Here is an 18788-nt window from a genome sequence, read left to right as displayed (position 1 = left end):
TGATCTTATTTTGTTCATCTTTAAAAATGGGGCTAATCTTACTGATTTTGTAGGGCTGCTGTTGAATCAGAAATAAAGTAAAATCCAAGTTCATTAATGTGGCTAAAAGATCCACCATAATCTAGGATTTTCTTCCTCTTCTTCCTCTCTCTCTAGGCCCGTGTCTCGTTGCACCCTCCCAGGAACACCTCTATCCACACTAACCTGTCTCGGTTCCTACCTCAGGGCATTTGTACAAACTCTTGGGCTTGCCTACGGTGATTTCCAACACACTGTCTCATCCCTACTGTTCCTCAAGGTCTTAACTAAATGTCACTTCATCAGGAGGCCTTCCCTGACTCCCCGTGTTGGGGCTTCCGAGCCACTCCAGTTTGGTAATTGACTAGAAGGACTCACAGGACCCAACCTGTGGTCATATTCATAACTAAGCTTCATTCCAGCAAAAAGATGCAGAGCAAAATTAGCAAAAGGCAAGGTGCATGGGGGTGAAGTCTGGGGGAAACTAGGCGCACGCTTCCAGGGGTGCTCTCCCAGGGGAGTCCCGCACTTAATTCCACACTGAGGACACATTTAATTACTCCAGCAACAGGCTGTGGCAACACATCCAAGTATCATCTGCCAGGGAACCTCACCAGAGTCTTAGCACCTGGGTTTATTGGGGGCTGGTGACGTAGGCATCCGCTGTTTAACACAGAGCACAATTCCAGACTCCAAGAAGGAAACCAGGTGTTCGGCATGAACCACACTATTTGTACAAACAGTTCAGGATAGAATGCCACTCTTACCATTTAAGATAAATTTTCTATCAGAATAGAGAACTGTTTCCCAATCAAGTTCTCAGACACGGCAAGCAGCCCTTTCTGAGGCTCCCCGGTGGGCCCACTAGGCTGGCTCTTTTTTGCACACCACTTCCACATGAGGCTAAATCTCCAGGCCTGTTCCCTTCGTAGCCTCTGTCACACTTGCACTTAATTTAGTCATGTGTAAATCATTTGTCCGATGTCTGTCTTCCCTTCCAGGCCATAAGCTCCATAAGGGCAGGTGTGGTACATGCTTCACAGAACTCCAGTCTGACAGATACGCAGGGAATGAATGAATGAAGAATGAATGAACAGAGAGTCCAGCAGCACGACAGTCACGTAACCCATCCCAGCACGTGGCAATTCTCTTCCGTTAAATGTTTGATTCTTGAGCCTCTGAGAGAGTCCTGAGGGGAGCTCAGTAGCCACAAGCAAAGAAAGTCAGATAAAAAGACAGGCTGGAAACTTGAAGACACTGCGCCCAAAATTCCAACCAGAAGGGCAAAGGGGGGGTTCAAGGAATGTGAGCAAAATCCCTGGGCACAGCAGTTGAAGACCCATCTCAGATCCCGAGGGAACAGTTTCAAGCTCAACAAAAATGAAAACCTAAACAACCTACAGACTTCCTCTGCCTTCTCTTCACCCCTAGGGCTGCAGGCACCCAGGAGAAGCTGAACAGTCTGGGGATTCCCTTGAGGTCCCTACATCCGCTGGCTCCTACACACTGGGCTTTCGAAGACCCCAGACTGTCCGGTGCCTCGAAAAATATCAGTCCTACAGGGCAGCAGAAGGAAGAGGTAGGGATGTCAAGCATTTGTTGCAAGTTATGCACTGGTTGGGTCTTCAGCGATCAGAAGAAACAAATTTTTTAAAGCGCACCAAGTTCTAAGGATTACTCAGTTATTTTAATACAGCCAGACGCTGTATAGTCAATATGAATCCTTGTATTTTTAATGTGAATCATTATTCAAAATATGTCACTGCCCCATCAATACAAAGTTAAAACTCATCAATATTTAAATTTTTCCAATTGACATCTTATCATTCTATCCAGAAAAGAGCTCAGCAGATCACAAAATCCATTATTTAATCTTTTAAGTTTGCAGAGTTCAGAATTAAACACCACTCCATGTCATTACCTACCTGAACAGAGGCCAGTGGTAGATCAAACTGGGGAGGGTCTGGAGGAGTTGGGGGGGAACCCTGAACCAGGGCCCTCAGACTGAGCTGGCCTCAAGACAGAAAGGTGTTTGTCCAGTGTCTATGGACTGGCCAGGCTTTGGGAGGGAAGGTGGAGAGGAAGGGCTGCCTGGAGCTCCTGCCATGTGACTTGGCTTTGGGCCAAACCTGAAATTCCTTAGCTTGGGTGACATAGAAGGCCCTCCAGGGCCTGGTCCCTCAACCTCCATCCCCCTACCCCACTGTTTTGATCCCACTAAACCCATGCTCCTCCACATCCCCTCCTCTTGTCACCCTAGTGTGGTTCTCTAGCCTCTATACTTTTCAGTTCAGTTCCCACCTGAAATACCCCTCACCCTTCTCCCCTTGCCATTGGTCTGGCTAATTCCCTGCTCCTCTGTGGGGTCTCAGCTTAGATGTCACTGACTCCAGGGAGGCATCAGGGATAAGCAAGAGGCCACCATACATGCGACCATGGGACTCTGTGCTGACCTTGAATACAGTATCTGGTTGTCTCTCAATCACTCTGCACTTCTGCATCTCAGGGACAGATCCTATCCACTCTGAGTATCTGGAACACAGGAGGAGCTCAGCCAGCATCAGATGGAAAAATGGATGGATGGATGGTTGGATGGATGGTTGGATGGTTGGTTGGATGGTTGGTTGGATGGATGGATGGATGGATGGACAGACAGATGGGTGGGTGGAATGGACAGATGGACAAACAGATGGACAGATGGTCAGCTCCCTGAGACGCAGCAGATCTCTTCATGTCCCTGAAGCTAACTTGGCAGAGAGTGACCTAGAGCTGGGCAGCCCCTGCAGGTGGTCAGAGGTAGACGCCCATATCTGGGTCAACCTTCTTGAAGGGGAGCTCCTCCATCTTAAGATGGCGTGGAGGCAGAGGGTCATTAAGTTGTTGGTTGGTTTGTTTCCTGGGGACCCTCCTCAGGGGAGCAGGTATCGTTTGGCATAAAGAATGGAAGGGGAAATGGGGACATTTGACTCTGAAATCACATACTCAGTCTGACAAGGAACCCGGGCTCGGAGAGAAGAGGGCGGGTGCGGACATCACCCTGAGTATACCGAAGCCGCCAGGAAAACCCGCCACACACAATCTCCTCTCCTTTCGTTTCCTGATCGCCACCTCTCCGGCCTCCCACAAAAGAAAAATCATTTCTTTAGAGCCCGAGGGTCTTTGTTCTCTAAGAGTTTGCCACTAAATTACACAAAACCTGGGACGGCGGACATCCAATCTCTGGCGGCAACTTCATTCATTCTGCACGGAGCTGCCAGGCCCTCCTCCACGGTCAGCCCCGGGCTTCACCAGGGGGTCCCAAAACGAGGCCCCGGACCCCAAACTTCAGCGAATCTGCTTAACACTCCGTGACAGCAGAGCCAGAGAGTTTAGTCAGTGAAGATACTGGGCAGCCCCCAAACAAAACTTTGTTTTTATAACATAAAGTACCCAACAGCAAGCTCGTCGCCCCGGCTTCGGGGAAGTCAAGTGAGGGGCAGGTCGGGGGTGAGCGCCTGTTGAATGAGCTACAGTTGCTGATTTGCCAGCCACCTGCCACAGAAAACTGCCTAACAAAGAAAGAGCAACTGAAAAAAAAGAAGATGGGGGAGACAGAGAAAGAGCAACTAAATGGCACTGTGGATGTGAAAAAAAAGAAATCGGAGAGGACCGCATTTGATCTGAGCCCAGAAGGATGAATAGAATGTTCTAGGTGGGGGACTTGCTTCAACAAGAGAAAACATTACTTTTTCCCTGTCCCTGCAGCAGACGATGAGGGTCTCAGAGGGAGAGGATTCATTCCAAGAGGAGGACAAAGAGCCCAAAAAGAGGCACGGGACCCCAGAACCACAGCTGCATGTTGCCAAGTGCAGACTCCGGACACAGTGCTCTGGGCTCTCCTGCTCAACGGAGTTGCCCACTGAAGCCCAGCTAAGTATTGCAAAGAAGGACAAAGTGTCCAGCAGGTGTCCAGCAAGAGGTCCCCAATGGAGAGAAGACAGCAACTGTGAGGTGGGAGACCAGAGCCCCAGAGCCGGCCCCATCACTTACCGACACACCCCTGCAGACGAGAAGCCACAAGGATGTCTGGGGATGGGTATGTCCTCGGGGCTCATCACTGAGTTCCCCCTCTTAGGCCGACCCCACGAGATACCTTCCCAGCAAATCCCACGGCCACCCCCTTGGCTGCCCTTAGATTGGACGCAACATTACAGACTTCTGCTGCAAGACCAGCTTTCCCACTGCACCACCAAAGAGACACAGTAGTGAATCGGCTGGACACAGTCTCTTTCCTTGTGCGGCTGACAACCCCACAGGGGAGGCAGGCCAGGGATGTGAATTAGAGAAGAGCATTCCAATACCCTGGGAGTGACGGCAGGACCCTCCAAACAAGGCGGGAGTCCACAGGAGGCTCCCCCAAGGAAAGAACCCGGTAAGTGATCAGGGATCAGCAGGGCAAAGATCCTGCCCAGGTGAGGCACTCAGGGCTTATTGAAAGCAAAGGCGATGCCACATGTTCCTGGGTGAAGGCACACAGCAGGGAAGAGCTTGGTACAGCCAAGGAACAGAGAGAGAGCAGTCTGGAGAGACGAAAGGGCACACGGCACATGTGGCATCTATTGTGAGCTAAATTGTGTCCCCTAAAAACTCCTAACCCCAAGTGCCTGTGACTCTGATTTTATTTGAAAACCAAGTATTTGTCAATGATGACATTAAGATGACATCACTAGGGTGGACCCTAATCCAGGATGACCAGTGCCCTTATAAGAAGGGGAAATCTGGACACAGACACGCAGAGGGAAGACCACGTGAAGACACGGGCAAAGACGGCCATCTGCAAGCCAAGGAGAGCCTGGGGGCGCCGGAAGCCAGGTGAGAGGCACGTGATGGATTCTCCCTCACGGCCGCAGAAGGAGCCAGACCTCTGGCCTCCGGAACTGTGAGTCAACGAATGCACATTATTCAAGCCACTCGGTTCCCGTGCTTGGTTAAGGCCGCCCTAGGAAACTCACACAGCTTCTCCCCATCACACGGGGCGGGGGGCCAGGCTGGGGCTGGGCCACGCGGGGCTTACTGGCCACATCAGGGCTCTAGAGTTCGGTCCCAGGAAGAGCTGGCAGCCACATGGGTCTCGATATGTGATCTGTGATATGGTCAGACTTGCACTTTGACAGACTCGCGCTGGCTTGCTGTGGGGACAGTGGCTGGCGTGGACTGAGGGTAGAAGGGAGACCGGCGGAGACAAGGGGGGGGCAGGCGTGACAGCGAGTAGAGAGGGACTCGGGGATGGTGCCCAGCTCTGGCTTCAGCCTCGGGGAAGCTGGTGGGGCTGAAGACGGGGCCATCTTGGTCGCACTTCCAGCATCGATCTCTGAGCCGCTCAAGAATAAAAGCCTCTGAGGGAAGAAATCTGAATCTTCTACCAGCCGCTCACTTCAGACATCTTTCTGAGATCCGTCTTGGACAGAAACGAGAGGGAGTTTTCTGTGCCCCTTGTTGGGAAGGGAGTAGGGTCTCCACGAGCAGAGCTGGGTGCAGAAGACAAAAGAGAAAGCCCCTCCCCTCTGCAAACCCCTGGGTCACTCTGGAGCCCAGCACTTTCTCCACAGCCTTTCCCGAGCGCCCCACTCTGCCAGCTGGCAACCCCCCGGGTCCTTCTCCCGGAGCAATCCTCAGGAGCCAGGTGAGTGACTGACAAGCCGGAGGACCGGCCTTGTCCCCAAGGAGAAGGTGACATCAGGCAGGGAACCAAGGACCACAGCAGGGCTTCCCTAGTTGGATCCTCCCACCCCAGCAAATCCCCCTAAGACTCGGGGACACAGAGTGACCCCCAAGAGTGCCCTGACCTCACCACTCCCCTCCCTCGACTGGGGAGCCTTCGCCAAGCCTGAGTGCCAACAATCCAGTACAGGGAGTTGCCTGAGAAGGGCTTCCAGAATGAACACGCTGGCCTCCCGTCTCAGCTGGGGAGACCCCCCACCCCAGCCAGCAGAGTGGAAGAGGGGGAGTGTGCCCACTTTTTCTTCCTAGTAGCCCCGGCAGGACCTTCTGGATCTAATAATCCTGAAACCCAGCAGGGTCCTTTGGGAGATAAGGGAATCACCCCATTATAAGGACATAACCACCAAGGCCCACAAATCATCAGAGAAAAGTGAATTAATGGTGATCATAGCTCTCATGTCCGTTTCCCCGCACGAACTATGCCCAGGACCCTAAGAGTTTTCTAATTCATTCAACCCTGACCACATCTGTGGGGAATATGGTTGATCCCATCAATGAGAGCATCTAACTCCGGAAAACACTGGAGCTTTATTTAATCCACATTATTCACCTGCTGCGTGTTGGAAGTCACTGCTTCTTTGTCACGTCTTTCTCCAGTATCCACCAGGATGTCTTCCCAGATCCCCAGTGGGGCTACCTACACACGTAGCTCAGCCTGCTCTTTCCCATTTAAACCCTGTCCTGGGCCAGCCCCGGGAACAAAGCCAGACTGTCGAGGGCAGAAATGCACACAGATCTTTGCTTCCCACTGCCCTCAATTCTCCAGTCACCGTGATGGACTCGTCTTCTCTTGGGAGCTTTTTTCCCTCAAATTGTGGACACCACATCCTTAGGAGTCCTCTGGGTGCCTTACACCCCCTGCAGATTTGCTGACTTTTCTTAGAAGCTGCCAAAAGCAAGAGAGTGACTGCAAAACAACCCATGCCCTTGACATGTCCTTTGGAAACAGATTCACTTTCTTTGAAAGATAATTTTATGAAATCTGTAATACTGAATCTCATACATTAATCAAAAGTGTGGCTCTGAGATTTTAATTCTGTTCCTGATAGAAAACAATGGAAATTGTATCACCTGAGAGCAGACAGTTCAATTAAATCTCTGGGCCCACATGGGGCATCTCCATATCGTCACGTCAGGTGTCCTTTCTTCCACACAGGGGGAGGCAAGGCCTGTGCTGCACTCTGGACTCTGTGGTGGACAGACTCCCCAATGTTCCCAGTCACCCCTGTCTCGTGGTGCTCACACCCTCGTGTGATTCCTCCCCTTGAGTGTGAGGAGAAGGTGTGCTTCCTCTAACCCGCAGGATCCAGCAAAGGTGATGGACGGGACGTCGCTTCTGTGGTTAACTTACATAAGGTCATGGCCCCTGTCTTGCTGGAAGATTCTATCTCCTTCCTGATGTGCATGCTTTGATGGATCAGAGGGGCCCAGAGTCAAGGAACCAAGGGCTTCTGCCCCAAAGCCTGCGAGAAATTGGTGTCAAACTGTCTGATCTTGGGAGTAGACCAGGCCCCGGCTGAGCCGCTGTGAGAGACTATGACCCCAGCGGACACACGGCTGTGGCCGACGTGGAGGATTCAGCAGAGCAGAGCCTCGACTCCTGGCCCACGGAACTGACGTGTGCCCTGCTACGACACTGAGTGTTGGTGATTGGCTACACAGCCATGGAGAGCTAACACAGAGTCAGACGGATCGAGGGCGTTCGGGTCCTCATTCTGCCATTTACTATCTGCGACCTCAGGGAAGAATACTGTTCGGTGTCTCCAAGCCTCGGCTTGCTGTCTGTAAAATGGTAATGAAGGTCATACCTATCTCAACGAGTGGCTGTGAGGACAAAATGAGACAAAGCCTCAAAAAGCTTTAGCCTTCTTCACGTCAGCTGGTCTCAACGAGGGTTCCCTGAAGGAGGAAGCCCTGGCCTACAGGCTTCCATGGAATGTAAGGAATTAACTTCCCTCCTGTGTGTGAGAGCAGTAGGAGCCAGAACCATCCTTGAAAGAATTGAGAAAAAGGCCCACACGTCATTTTCTGCACGGCTTACACCTCTCTGGATCTGCAGGTGAGAAAGGTGGCCAGTGCTCAGCAAGTGGCAGCTTCCTCTTCCAGGACTGTTGTGTGTCCTACCTGCTGCCCTCGCTCTCCAAGGCCGGAGGCTCGCAGGGTCTGCTGCGGTATCAGGGGGCCTCTCCGGAGCGCCCTTCCTCCTGCTATGGAAACCACGGTCTCTGCCAGCCGCCAGAAGACAGACCTCAGGGTGAGGTCATGACAGCGGCATTTCTTGCCAGTAACAAGCATGTTCTCCCACGTTTGGGGCTCAGGGGTTCCCAGTGTTAACTCTTCCAGGATCCGAATTTGACAGGACATAAATAAAAGTAATGGTGCCTCCGTTAAAGGCCACGGCTTCCCAAGGATTTTGTAGGTTTGGAAAGGAGGCCTGGAGTGGGGAAGTTAGGGCCCTGGTGTTGAGGGCTGTGGGCTCCTGGGCTCCTGGAGGGGCTTCTCCAATACCACCCCACTGGTCTTTGTCTGGGGTCCGGCTTGAGATCCCAGACAACAGCCAGAACCAAAGGTGGGGTTTGGAGGTGACTCAGCAGCTCTTGGCTGATTTTGGGGGGAGAAATGCTGCACCAAAGGAGTCATTTTAATGAAAATAGATCAAGTATTAGCCAGTCTTCAAAGAAAACAGAAGGCACTTAACCCTTTAATTTCCAAATTTTGAACGGACATCTGCGGTCCTTTAAGAGCCCTGGGAAAGAAGGCAATTTCCTGCACTCCAGACCCCAGGCTGTGTGCAAACTGCACGGGGATCTGGGAAATACAGAAGTTTCTGGCTTAGCAGATTATTTCTCACTCCACACACAGATAAACTCTGCTCACTGCACGTGCCACTCTCTGCTCTTCAACGTAAATGCCAGCTTCTGAAGCCATCTTCTAACAAATGCAGCTTGTTATACAAATGGGTCTGTATTCAGGGAGCCTGAATAGCAGGTTCTCCCCTACTGTTAGCTCTTCAGTCAAGCTCTTCAGTCAAGGTCTCCCGCCTCCGTCCCCGACACGCAGATGGTTCTGGGGCCGCCGAGCCACATCCCCCACTTCTGCCGTTCAGTGCATTCGCAGAAGCGAATCAAGTGCCATTTATCTAACACACGGCAACGCACATTTTTCCACAATGAAAAATTTCAAACAATGTGTGAAAACACGGGCATAAACAGTTCTGATTCCAAAAACCACCTTCTGATTCGAATCAACAGCGTCAAAGCCCTAAGTGGGATGCCAAGAACTTGAAGTCTGATTCTGACCCACCTGACGCTGGAACTTGGAGGACACAGGACCCCCAGGACAGGAAGAATGGTGGAAAGACTCCGGAAATGAGTTCCAAGCAGTCGGAGATGGTTGTATCCATCAGTGGAGACCCCCACTGGCATCAGAAGATGTGAGAGATGCCCTGGGACCTGACGCACCTGTGTGAGTCAGCCAGGCAGGAAGTACTGAAAGCTTTTTTAAGCCAATACCTTGGCTGAAAATGCTGGTAAATTAATCAGCCAACTGCCTAATAGGACCCTCAGGGGCTGGGATGCAGAACAGAGAAGTTTTGTAGGAAGAGTAAAGAGCCAGGAAAGCTCAAAGCTCCATGTGAGGAGGGCAGGCCCGGTAGGAGTGATGGGAAGCAGAACAGCAGCACAAGGCGTCTGGGGGAGCAGCCCGCCATGCAGAAGGGGGCGGTCAGGGCTTATAAACATGAGGAGGGGGTTGAGATACACTGCTTTTTAAGTACAGTGAAAATGGCCCGTGCCTGAAGCCCACGCTTCAGGAGTGCCTGGCCTGTCCAAGACTGGAGGGTAGTAGGCTGTGTGCTAGAGTCATTTTGTGGCCACGCAGGAGGGCCAGCTGTGAGTTTTTCAGGGGCTCTGAGTTGGGTGGGCTGTGAAGCCACCTGCATCTGAAATCAGCATGGTGGGAGTCTGCACCCCTGGAGATCAGCCGCAGCCACAGGCTGGAAACGCCAGCACCCACATCAGGGAGCACCCATCAGTCTAGGCACCACAGGAAGTCATTACGCTCTTAGAGTGCGCGTGTCTTGACCCATCAGTTGACTTTCCATGCGTACCAAGAGTCGGTTACGTTTCTTTCCAAGCCTGTTTGTGCCAGCTGTACTTTTCACTGCAACCACGTAAATAAATAAGGTATAGAACAATGAAACACAAGCATAAAAAGAAAGATGGTTCTTTCTGTGAAAAGTCAATCAACTCAGAAAGATGCGTGGAAACCAGTGGCTGGAAGAACCTGCCGATTAGAGGGGACGCAATCAACTATACGATATTGGAGGGATCGTCAGAAAGCTCTGGAAGGAGTCTGTACCCAGAATGCTTCACAAGCGACCTTGAGTCTTCCTCCACCTTGAAGAGATATAAATTGGAAGTGGGTAGGCAAAGGATGACGAGGGGATCTGTGAAAGAAGATGGACCTCCCCCACCACAGCTGGGCCCCACTGGGAAGAACCAAAGTGGTCTTGGACCAAGTCAAAAGATTGGTAAGTCAACACTTACCTTTAAATAGTTTTTTTGAATTAACTGATTTATGACTCAGCCCAGCTGGGTCAAGAGTCCAGCACCAGAAGTCATCTGCCAGAGAAGATGGGGAAGGTATGGGAGCAGAAAGCAAGGAGCAAACTACGGAGAAGACCCAGCAAACGTGACAGGGCACGGGAACTCCGAAGCAGGAACCACCATGGCTGATGTCACGTGACAGCTTTCCAGGGCCACTGCCTTCGCAGATAGTTGGTCAAATGTTATTTTGAGTGTGTCTGTGAGGACGTTTGGGGGTGAGATTAACATTTCAAACAGGAGACTAAAGAAAGCACGTTGCTGTCCCTCATGTGGATGGGCCTCATCTGATCTGTTGAAGGTCTGAATAGAACAAAAAGGCTGAGCCCCCAGCAAGTATGGGAAAACTCCACCTACCTGACTGCCTTGATCTGGGACATTGGTTTTTTTCCTGTGATCAGTCTGGAACTGAAACACTGATTCTTCCTGGGTCTTGGGCCTGCTAGTCCATTCTCCTAGGTCTCCAGCTTGCCCAGCGAGGTCTTGGAAGCTGTTGCTGTCCACAGTCACATGAGCCAACTCCTTATAATGAATCTCTACATACACACGCACACACGCACACACACACACATACACACACACACACACATACACACACACGCCCTATTGCTTCTGTGTCTCTGGAGAGCCCTGACTGACAGAGAGGGCAACTGAGAAGAGCAGAGAAGCCTTCCCTGACTGCTAACCCTCTCCAGCTCTCCGCCCCCGCCCCTGCCCTCTCTCTCACCTTCATCACCACACCCTCCTGTGGCTCTGCCACTGTGGTCTGGGGATGCGCAGGCCCCACCAGATCGGAGATCTCAGGGTCGATAAGAGCATGATTCACCACACTTGGCATGTGGCTGGTTCTCCTCGGAATTAACAAGAGAGGAACTCTGACAGAAGGTCGGTCAGTCCATGGACTCAAATACTGCCAAGGTCAAGGGGAATGCTCACGGAGGGAAGTCCTCACACTAGGTATGTCAGCCGGTTATGGCCCTGGTGACAGAGGCTTTAAGCAGCAAGAATGCACCGTGAAGAACTAGAAACAGTTCTGGACGGAGCCAGAGGAAGGCCCATCTGGCCACAAGGCCAAGGGCTTATGTCACCGTCTCACCCTCCCAGAGAGTCCAACTGAGCGTAGAGAGAGGTAGAAACTCCTACATCGACATGACTTCCCTTTCTCCAGGCATTTGGATGCAAGAAGCACTCATTTCTGTCTGTTATATTTTTGAAGCATAAAATATATTGCTACGGCGAGAGGATATCATTAAAGGTTAATTATGAGAAACTTAAAGGTTACTTTTGCATATCTCACCTCTTGGACAAAAGCTGCTTTCTCATTACCATGTTAGAATATAAATTAATCTGAAAGCATCTAAAATGCCACTGACGCTTTAACTTTACTATGATGGGAGACCCCACGAACACACCTGTGCGGGAGGGCGGCCCACAGCCCTCCTGCCTCCTACCGTCCTCCTGGTGCTCTGAAGCCATTCCTGTCCCCAAAACCTCTTCTCCAGACCAAAGTGGTCAGGTCAGGACCACTCTTCCAGAAGGAGCAAAGACTGTCCCCTCTCTCTTCCAGGCAGCCCCGTCCAGTGAAAGGGGCCACAGGGGCACACTTGAGCACGAGGCCCGGGGCACACACGGGAAAGCCAGCCAGAGCCCAGGTGCTGGTGCGCAGCCCACGGCCCCTGCAACCCCCCGGCCCCGGAAGCCATCGAGTCCCCCAGCCTCCTGTGCCTCCTGCCCCCCTCTGTGGCTTCTGACAGAGAACGATGGTTCTGGCCTTAATAAAGTTAGACTGAGTTTCACTGAATAATTTATTTGCACACACTGCATTTCAGAAAGTCGCTGCTTCTCTTGCTGATGCTACACCTTCCTGGGGTGAAGTCGGGGTCCAGTGGGCAAAGCAGGAGTGACGGGACGAGCATGTTCGAAAAGGGGCCGTGAGTCTGCTGGCGGGGAAGGCTCCACTGATGGGCAGAGGCAGAAGGGCGAGGACAGCAAAGCAAGCCCACCCCGAACCCCTAGCCCACCCCCCACCCCATGCAAGCAGGGGAGCCCTGGAAAGTGAAGGGAGTAAACGGAGGGCCCCGTGGGGTTCAGCAGCACCTCTCCGCTTCCCGTGAGAGCAGCGACCTGGAAGCAGAGCACCGGCTCTCCCCCGGGGAACAGGGCCGTGGGGGGACAGCTCAGCTCCGCGGGACTGCAGCCCTGCCCTCCGGCACTCAAGGGCAAGAGCGGACAGGAAACTGTTGGCCCCCGAATGTGCTGCCACAGAGAGAGACAGAAATATGGGGGGACAGGGGCCCCAAAGCTTATCAAGAGCAGCCAACACCTGCTGGGCATCTGAGGAGACAAGGAGCTAGAGCTGGAGGAAAGAAGACTCTGTCTGGACCAGAAGATTCGGCTTGGTGCTCAGCTCTGCCACTGACCCACCCCGCAACCTCGTCTGAAGAGGGCCAGGAACGTCTGCCTTGGCCGGTTACTGAGGGACGCAGGAGAGGGCACAGCCAACCCTCTGCAGGCTGGGAGAGAGCCGAACTGTGAAGATTATCGACAGGTGTCTCGAGAGAGACAAAGAGAAAGGCCAGTCCCCCTGTGCTCTGACGGACACACGGCCCCATACTCTCCAGGTAAGAGAAGGTCTGGATGGAGCCAGACGTGCAAGACGGACGAAGGGAGGCAGCAACCCGCAGCTCTGGGGGGCAGGCCTGCAGCGAACGCACCAGCCCCCAGTCCCAAAGACACCCCCACGCAGGGTCTGGGTTGTGCCCTGACGGAGATGCCAACCTCCCAGCAGAGAGACGCCCGCACGTGGAGACTGAAACAGACCGCTGCAACCGTCACGGTAACGGCCCCCTGTCTCCGACGGCCTTTCCACACATGATCCCGTCTGCCCTGTGCAATGGCCCCGGAGAGGGGTGCGCGTCAATAAGCCCATTTCACAGGACCGATGACTGGGCTCAGGGCCATGAAGCATCTTGCCCTCTGGTCATCAGCCGTCGCACGTCCAACACCGCTCTCCAGCTCACAGATGGCAACATTAAAAAGGATCCGGCTCGGTCTATCTCCCAAGCCTCCCCCCTCTTAAAAATCACACTAGCCGGCCTGCTCAGGGGAGCTTCTTGATAGAAATTTCCAGAAAGCCAGGAAGAGCGGAGCCAGGGCAATGTGGATGTAGAGGCAGGACAGAACTCCTCAAAGATGCCCATATCCTCACCCCTGGAACCCGTGACGGCGTGAGGCCACAGGGCAAGGGGCACTGGAGGTTGCAGACAGAACTCAAGCTGCTGGTTCACTGACCTTGACACGGGGACAACAGACCAGATTATCCGGGCGGACCCTACGTCATCACAAGGATCCTTCAACGTGGAAGAGGGAGGCAAAGAGGTCCCCCAGAGACAGGGTCAGTCCACTTCCCCAAGGATGGCCCTTAAGACAGAGGAAGGGGCAGCGAGCAGAGACACGGGGGTGGGGGAAGCCAGGGAAACAGATCCCCCCGCCTCAGGTCCCCAGAAGGAGCGCAGCCCGGCAGACACCTCGCTTTTAGCCCATGAGACCGTGTTTGCACATCCGACCGACAGAACTGGAAGATGATGAACGAGCCGTTTCAGGCCACAAGTTCATGGTGATTGGTTCTGGAGGCAAGAGGACCCGACTACAGGAGGGACGTGCGTGGGCACAGCGTCACCCAACAGTCCCTGATGGGAGGGGCCCAGAGTCACTCACTTCCTGCTGGTGCAGGAGGACGGCCACCCCACAGGTAGCACATAGAGTCTCGAGGATTGGCACTGTCCCTCTGGGATCAGAGGACAAACCGGCCGCCTTGAAGAGGCAGGAACCCCACCTTCTAAGAACACCGTCCATGTGCCCCAAGTGAGCAGCCGCTGTCGGTAAAAAACGGCGCTGGCCTCCAGGTTGCTGATTAAATATTACAACAAGAGGCCCCACGTGCCCCTGCAGCGGGGCTGAATAATTCATAGCGGGCTTATTTGAATGAAGCAGAAGGCAAGGAGCCGAACTGGGTCAGGCCGGCCCGGCCTGCTCAAGCAATGCAGCTATTAGGTCATCGTAAAACAAAAGGGATGAGCTGCTGAAGGGATTAATTATTGGCTTCTCAGCTCTCCTGAAGCACGGGGCCTAAAAATCATTGCAAATCGATGTCTATTAAACTGCCTCTGAACATTCCAGCCCTTCAGGAAAAGAAACTTTAAAATAAGGAGGGGGCAGGAGAAATTCTAATGGGCTGGGATGAAGGGTTGCATGGCCCAGAAAATGTGCTCTGCTCCTCGTTAACAGAATGCCCCAGCAGCTACCGGAAGCGACGAAGGGGTGATGGCAAGATCTCAGAAGCAAATTAAGCCAACACCTAAAGCCCAGGAGCATGTTCCAGGAAGGAACAGAATGAATCACTTGAAAGTCAGATAAATTGAATGCAGAAACACCTCGGGCCACCTCGAGCTCATTTCCAGAATGACCTGGGCTCCCTTTCCAGGCTGCCACAGGCTGAAGAGTCACCAAGGCCAGATCTGCCCCCATGAGGAACCAGAGAGAAGCCCACCACACCAGCGAAAAGGCCAGGTCAGGCCAGCCCCACACTGGGTTTCAGACCGCGAGGCCTCCCCAGCCTGTGTGCCCCCTACATCCCCTCACCTGGAGGCCGGGTATTGCACGAAAGGGGAGGACTGGGCAGCAGACGGGCCACCCGATGTCCCCAAACACTAAGCAGTCAGCTTTCTCACTCTGGCCAACAGGAGGACAGTCCACCTGCGCTATTTAAAATCCTGCAACATCTCGATCAGTGGCGTGCCATGCCATCCCATGGAATGTCCTCTTATCGGCAACTCAGCAATGGCAAATGGAAGTCAATGCAACTAGTAGTGGCCCTCCGAAACAGAGCTGTGTTAAGAAGGCTTCTGAGGCTGAATCCAGCTCTCAAGATAAGGGGGTCATGATTAGTGATGCCTGACCTGGGCCTTGGTGGGTCACACATACATACCATCTCTGAACCCAATTCAGGCATCTTAAGGAGAAGGAAACTGAGTCCCAGAGAGGCAAAAGCACTCTGTCCAAGGTCACGCGGTAGGTGAGTGTCCACGTCATGATTAGCTCCCCAGTCACACTCTGCCTTTCTGATCAGTCTCCGTGTGAGACCTGATTGTGGTGGGTGGCATCTGAGTTCATCCCTGGTGATCCTCCCCTCCTGGGTGATCCTCGCCTCCTGGGTGATCCTCACCTCCTGGGTGACCCTCGCCTCCTGGGTGACCCTCGCCTCCTGGGTGACCCTCGCCTCCTGGGTGATCCTCGCCTCCTGGGTGACCCTCGCCTCCTGGAATCCCTGCCCTTGGTGATGCCCTCCCCCACTGTGAAGTGGGCCTAGTGACTCTCTTCTAAGAAGCAGAAGTGACAGGGTGTCATTTATGAGATCAGATTCCAAAGAGACTCTGGCTTTGGTCTTGCTCATCCTCCCGTACTGTCTTGCTAACCTACTCTGATGGAGGAAGCAAGCTGCATTTTGGAGAGACCCATGTAGCGAGGAACCAGGGTGACCTTGGCTAACGGCTGGTGAAAAACTGAGCTCCTGGCCCAAAGCCGAAGAAAGACTGAATCCTCCAACTACCATACGCGTGAGCTTGGAAGTGGCTCCCGCCCCACTAGAGTCTTCAGATGAGTCTGCAGTCCCAGCTGACGGCCTGGCTGTCGCCATGAGAGACCCAGGGGCAGAGGTGTCCAGCTTAGCTGTCCTGCCTTCCTGACCCACAGAAATGGTATTTGTTATTTTAAGCCACCAAGTTCTGAGTGACTTGTTACACAGCAATAGATAACTGACTTAGTAATCAATAAAGATCTTTTACATGGATAATCAATGAATTTGGGCTCTGATCTCAGCCTCCTATGTAACAGCCTTCCATCTAAAACGCCCTTCTCTGCTGACTGCTGTGACATGAACTCCACTAATACTCTCTCCTCTCAGAAACTGGCTTTTCCCCAAAGAGCACTGCTGGTAGTTGACAATGACATGAGTCTTCAGACCATCATTCCGTGTAACCACAAAAACAGAAGCAAAGAACAATCAGTCTGTGTGCGTACAGAACCCAGGGCCATATGGGACTGCCCTTCTGGATGGATTCCTGGCAAGATCATCATAGTGAATACACCAACACCATGTCCCACGAGGGTTCAGCATTTCCTCGTTTACTCCTCACAACAGGCACTGTTGTAATTCCCATTATACAGATGAGGAAGCTGAGGCACAGGGGGGTAGTTAACTTCCTGCTAATAAGTGGCCAAACAGGGATTCAAATCCGGTCTGGCTCATTACCACCTGGCACTTCAGCACGGAATTCTCTTCATTGACACCAGGGTTTGTCCACCTCAGCACTACCGACATGTAGGGTTAGATAATTCCTTGAGGGGGGGGCTGTCCTGTGCACTGCAGGAAACTGTAAGATGCTTACCAGCATCAGTGGCTTCTACCAGGAGATGCCAGTAGCCTGTCTACTCCTACAGTGATTACCAATACGTAACATATTTATGTCTCCCGGTATTGTCAGAAATCTCCTGGGGATGCCCAAACTCTCCCCAGTGGACAAGCACTGCTCTCCAGTCCGGGAAGAGGTGGACGTGATCCCAGTGGCTGACTAGGGTGACCTTGCAAATGGCCCCACTTACGGTCCTGTGAGTTACACAAGGGCAGAGGAACGGCAGAGGCTTTCGAGTCAGACAGCCGCTGTGAATCCCAGCTTGGGAAGTCCTTCCAACCTTCCTGCACCTACCTAGACACTCAATAAAAGGGGACCCTGGTTGTGTCCACCAGGACAGCTCTTCAGCATGGAGAATAGCTCTGGCTCCTTATTCAGCCTCTACCAGGCTCCCCGCAGACTGAACACAAATGAAGACATCCCGACGGCAGCCCTCCCCTCCGCGAAGCTTTTCTTTCTGGGCCTTCATTTCATCCTAGTGCAGCCCATGGCCTCTAGAGCCTTCTAATCACTTATGCCAAAGCCACCAATTAATTTGCTGTATCCGTGGTTTCAGGACGAGAAAAGCCCAAGTGTCGCCCTCCTGTCCCCCATCAGGGCGCACAATCCCCTCCCCCAGCCAAAGTTCAGGGTTTTCTGATTGAAATTCACCCCTACAAATGTTGCTGTGCTGTTTTTCCCAATGAAATCAATTGAATCCAATTGATCTTGGCCCCGTTTTGCATTCCTCCTACAGCTCCGTGTGTGTGCGAGCGCATGCGTGTGTGCACACACACGTACGCCAGGCTCTCCTGTGTATGCTGTCTGGGAGTTACTCTCCAGTTATCTCGGATATGCATGACCTGTCTCTCCAATTGGATTAGGGGCCATGTTTTCTACTGCCTTTGTAACCACACAGTGCCTGGTATAAACCTATGCACACAGCAGGCACTCAATAAAGGCTTGTTGGTGGATGCTAGAGATTATAGAATTGCCTTTCAACAACCCCTTTCCTCGCCCCACCACCATCCAGCATCCTGGCTGAGACAGGCTGCCTGTGGTGGTCTCCACACCAGCTCCCAGAGGCAGCTCTTCAGCTGCACGTCGGCAATAGGATCTCGCCCTCCAAGTTAACAAGATCACCAGCCCAAACCAGAGAGAACCCTGGAGCCTCCCTGAGTCACAACCGGGAAGTCGAGATATTAAGCCATCTGCCTGTTGGAAGCTACTTTCCAAGCCAATTAGGGATAATTTTAGGAGAGCAGGTTCATAGAGATGTAACATCAAATGCTCTCCTCTGAAATGAAGGCTTACTGTAGGATTGACTTCTCCAGAGCAAACAAGTTTTGCTGGAAAATTATAATGAACACTTGGTGATGCAGAGAACCGCTCCGTCGGGCTATAACTACTCCCAAGTGCCCCACTATACAGGGTGGTTAAGAAATTATTTTAAAGCCCTAAGATGCTGAAGTTGAAAAAAGCACTCCAAAATGAGTCAGAAGGACCTGGGCTATGGTCTCAACGTCCGTGTCTAATTAAGCTGAGCGACCTTGGGCGGGTTACACCATCAGGAGGACTCAGTTGCCTTGGCCTTGAGCAGAGGGAAGTGGATAGGCAAGCGAGGGAAGGACTCCTGTTCTCTCGCTCCCCTCACTTCCCCCTTCCCTTTACCTCTGCCTTTCTGTCTCCACCACCCCAGCCCCCCTGCCTCAGTATGCTACAGGCACTCCCCAATTTGTAGGGCTGTTATGAGTCTTGAGATCCCAAGCTGGACGGAGCAGCTTTGCAAGGTACAGTCTGTGAGGTCCTGAGGAACGTTCAGTGCTGGTGTGTGGGTCGGGGCTTTATAGCAGTTTCATGAATTCACATAAACCAGGCCTCAAAGGAATCAGATAGCTGGAAAACACAAAAACTGAAGCTATAGACACCGGGTGGCTGAGGACATTGCTGGACGGGA

General features: G+C 52.6%; 1 protein-coding gene across 12 annotated transcripts in view; it reads right to left on the bottom strand.

Moving 5' to 3' along the window:
• CAMTA1 (calmodulin binding transcription activator 1) overlaps positions 1–18788 on the bottom strand; it is an 813334-nt gene that overhangs the window by 506205 nt on the left and 288341 nt on the right. The gene's annotated exons all lie outside the window — the stretch shown is intronic.

This window comes from Mustela putorius, unplaced genomic scaffold, assembly GCF_011764305.1.
Source record: "Mustela putorius furo isolate JIRA1106 unplaced genomic scaffold, ASM1176430v1.1 tig00003853_pilon_pilon_pilon, whole genome shotgun sequence".
Lineage (NCBI taxonomy): Eukaryota > Metazoa > Chordata > Mammalia > Carnivora > Mustelidae > Mustela > Mustela putorius.
Note: the sequence above shows the minus strand (reverse complement) of the source record. Positions and strands in the feature narration are given on the sequence as shown.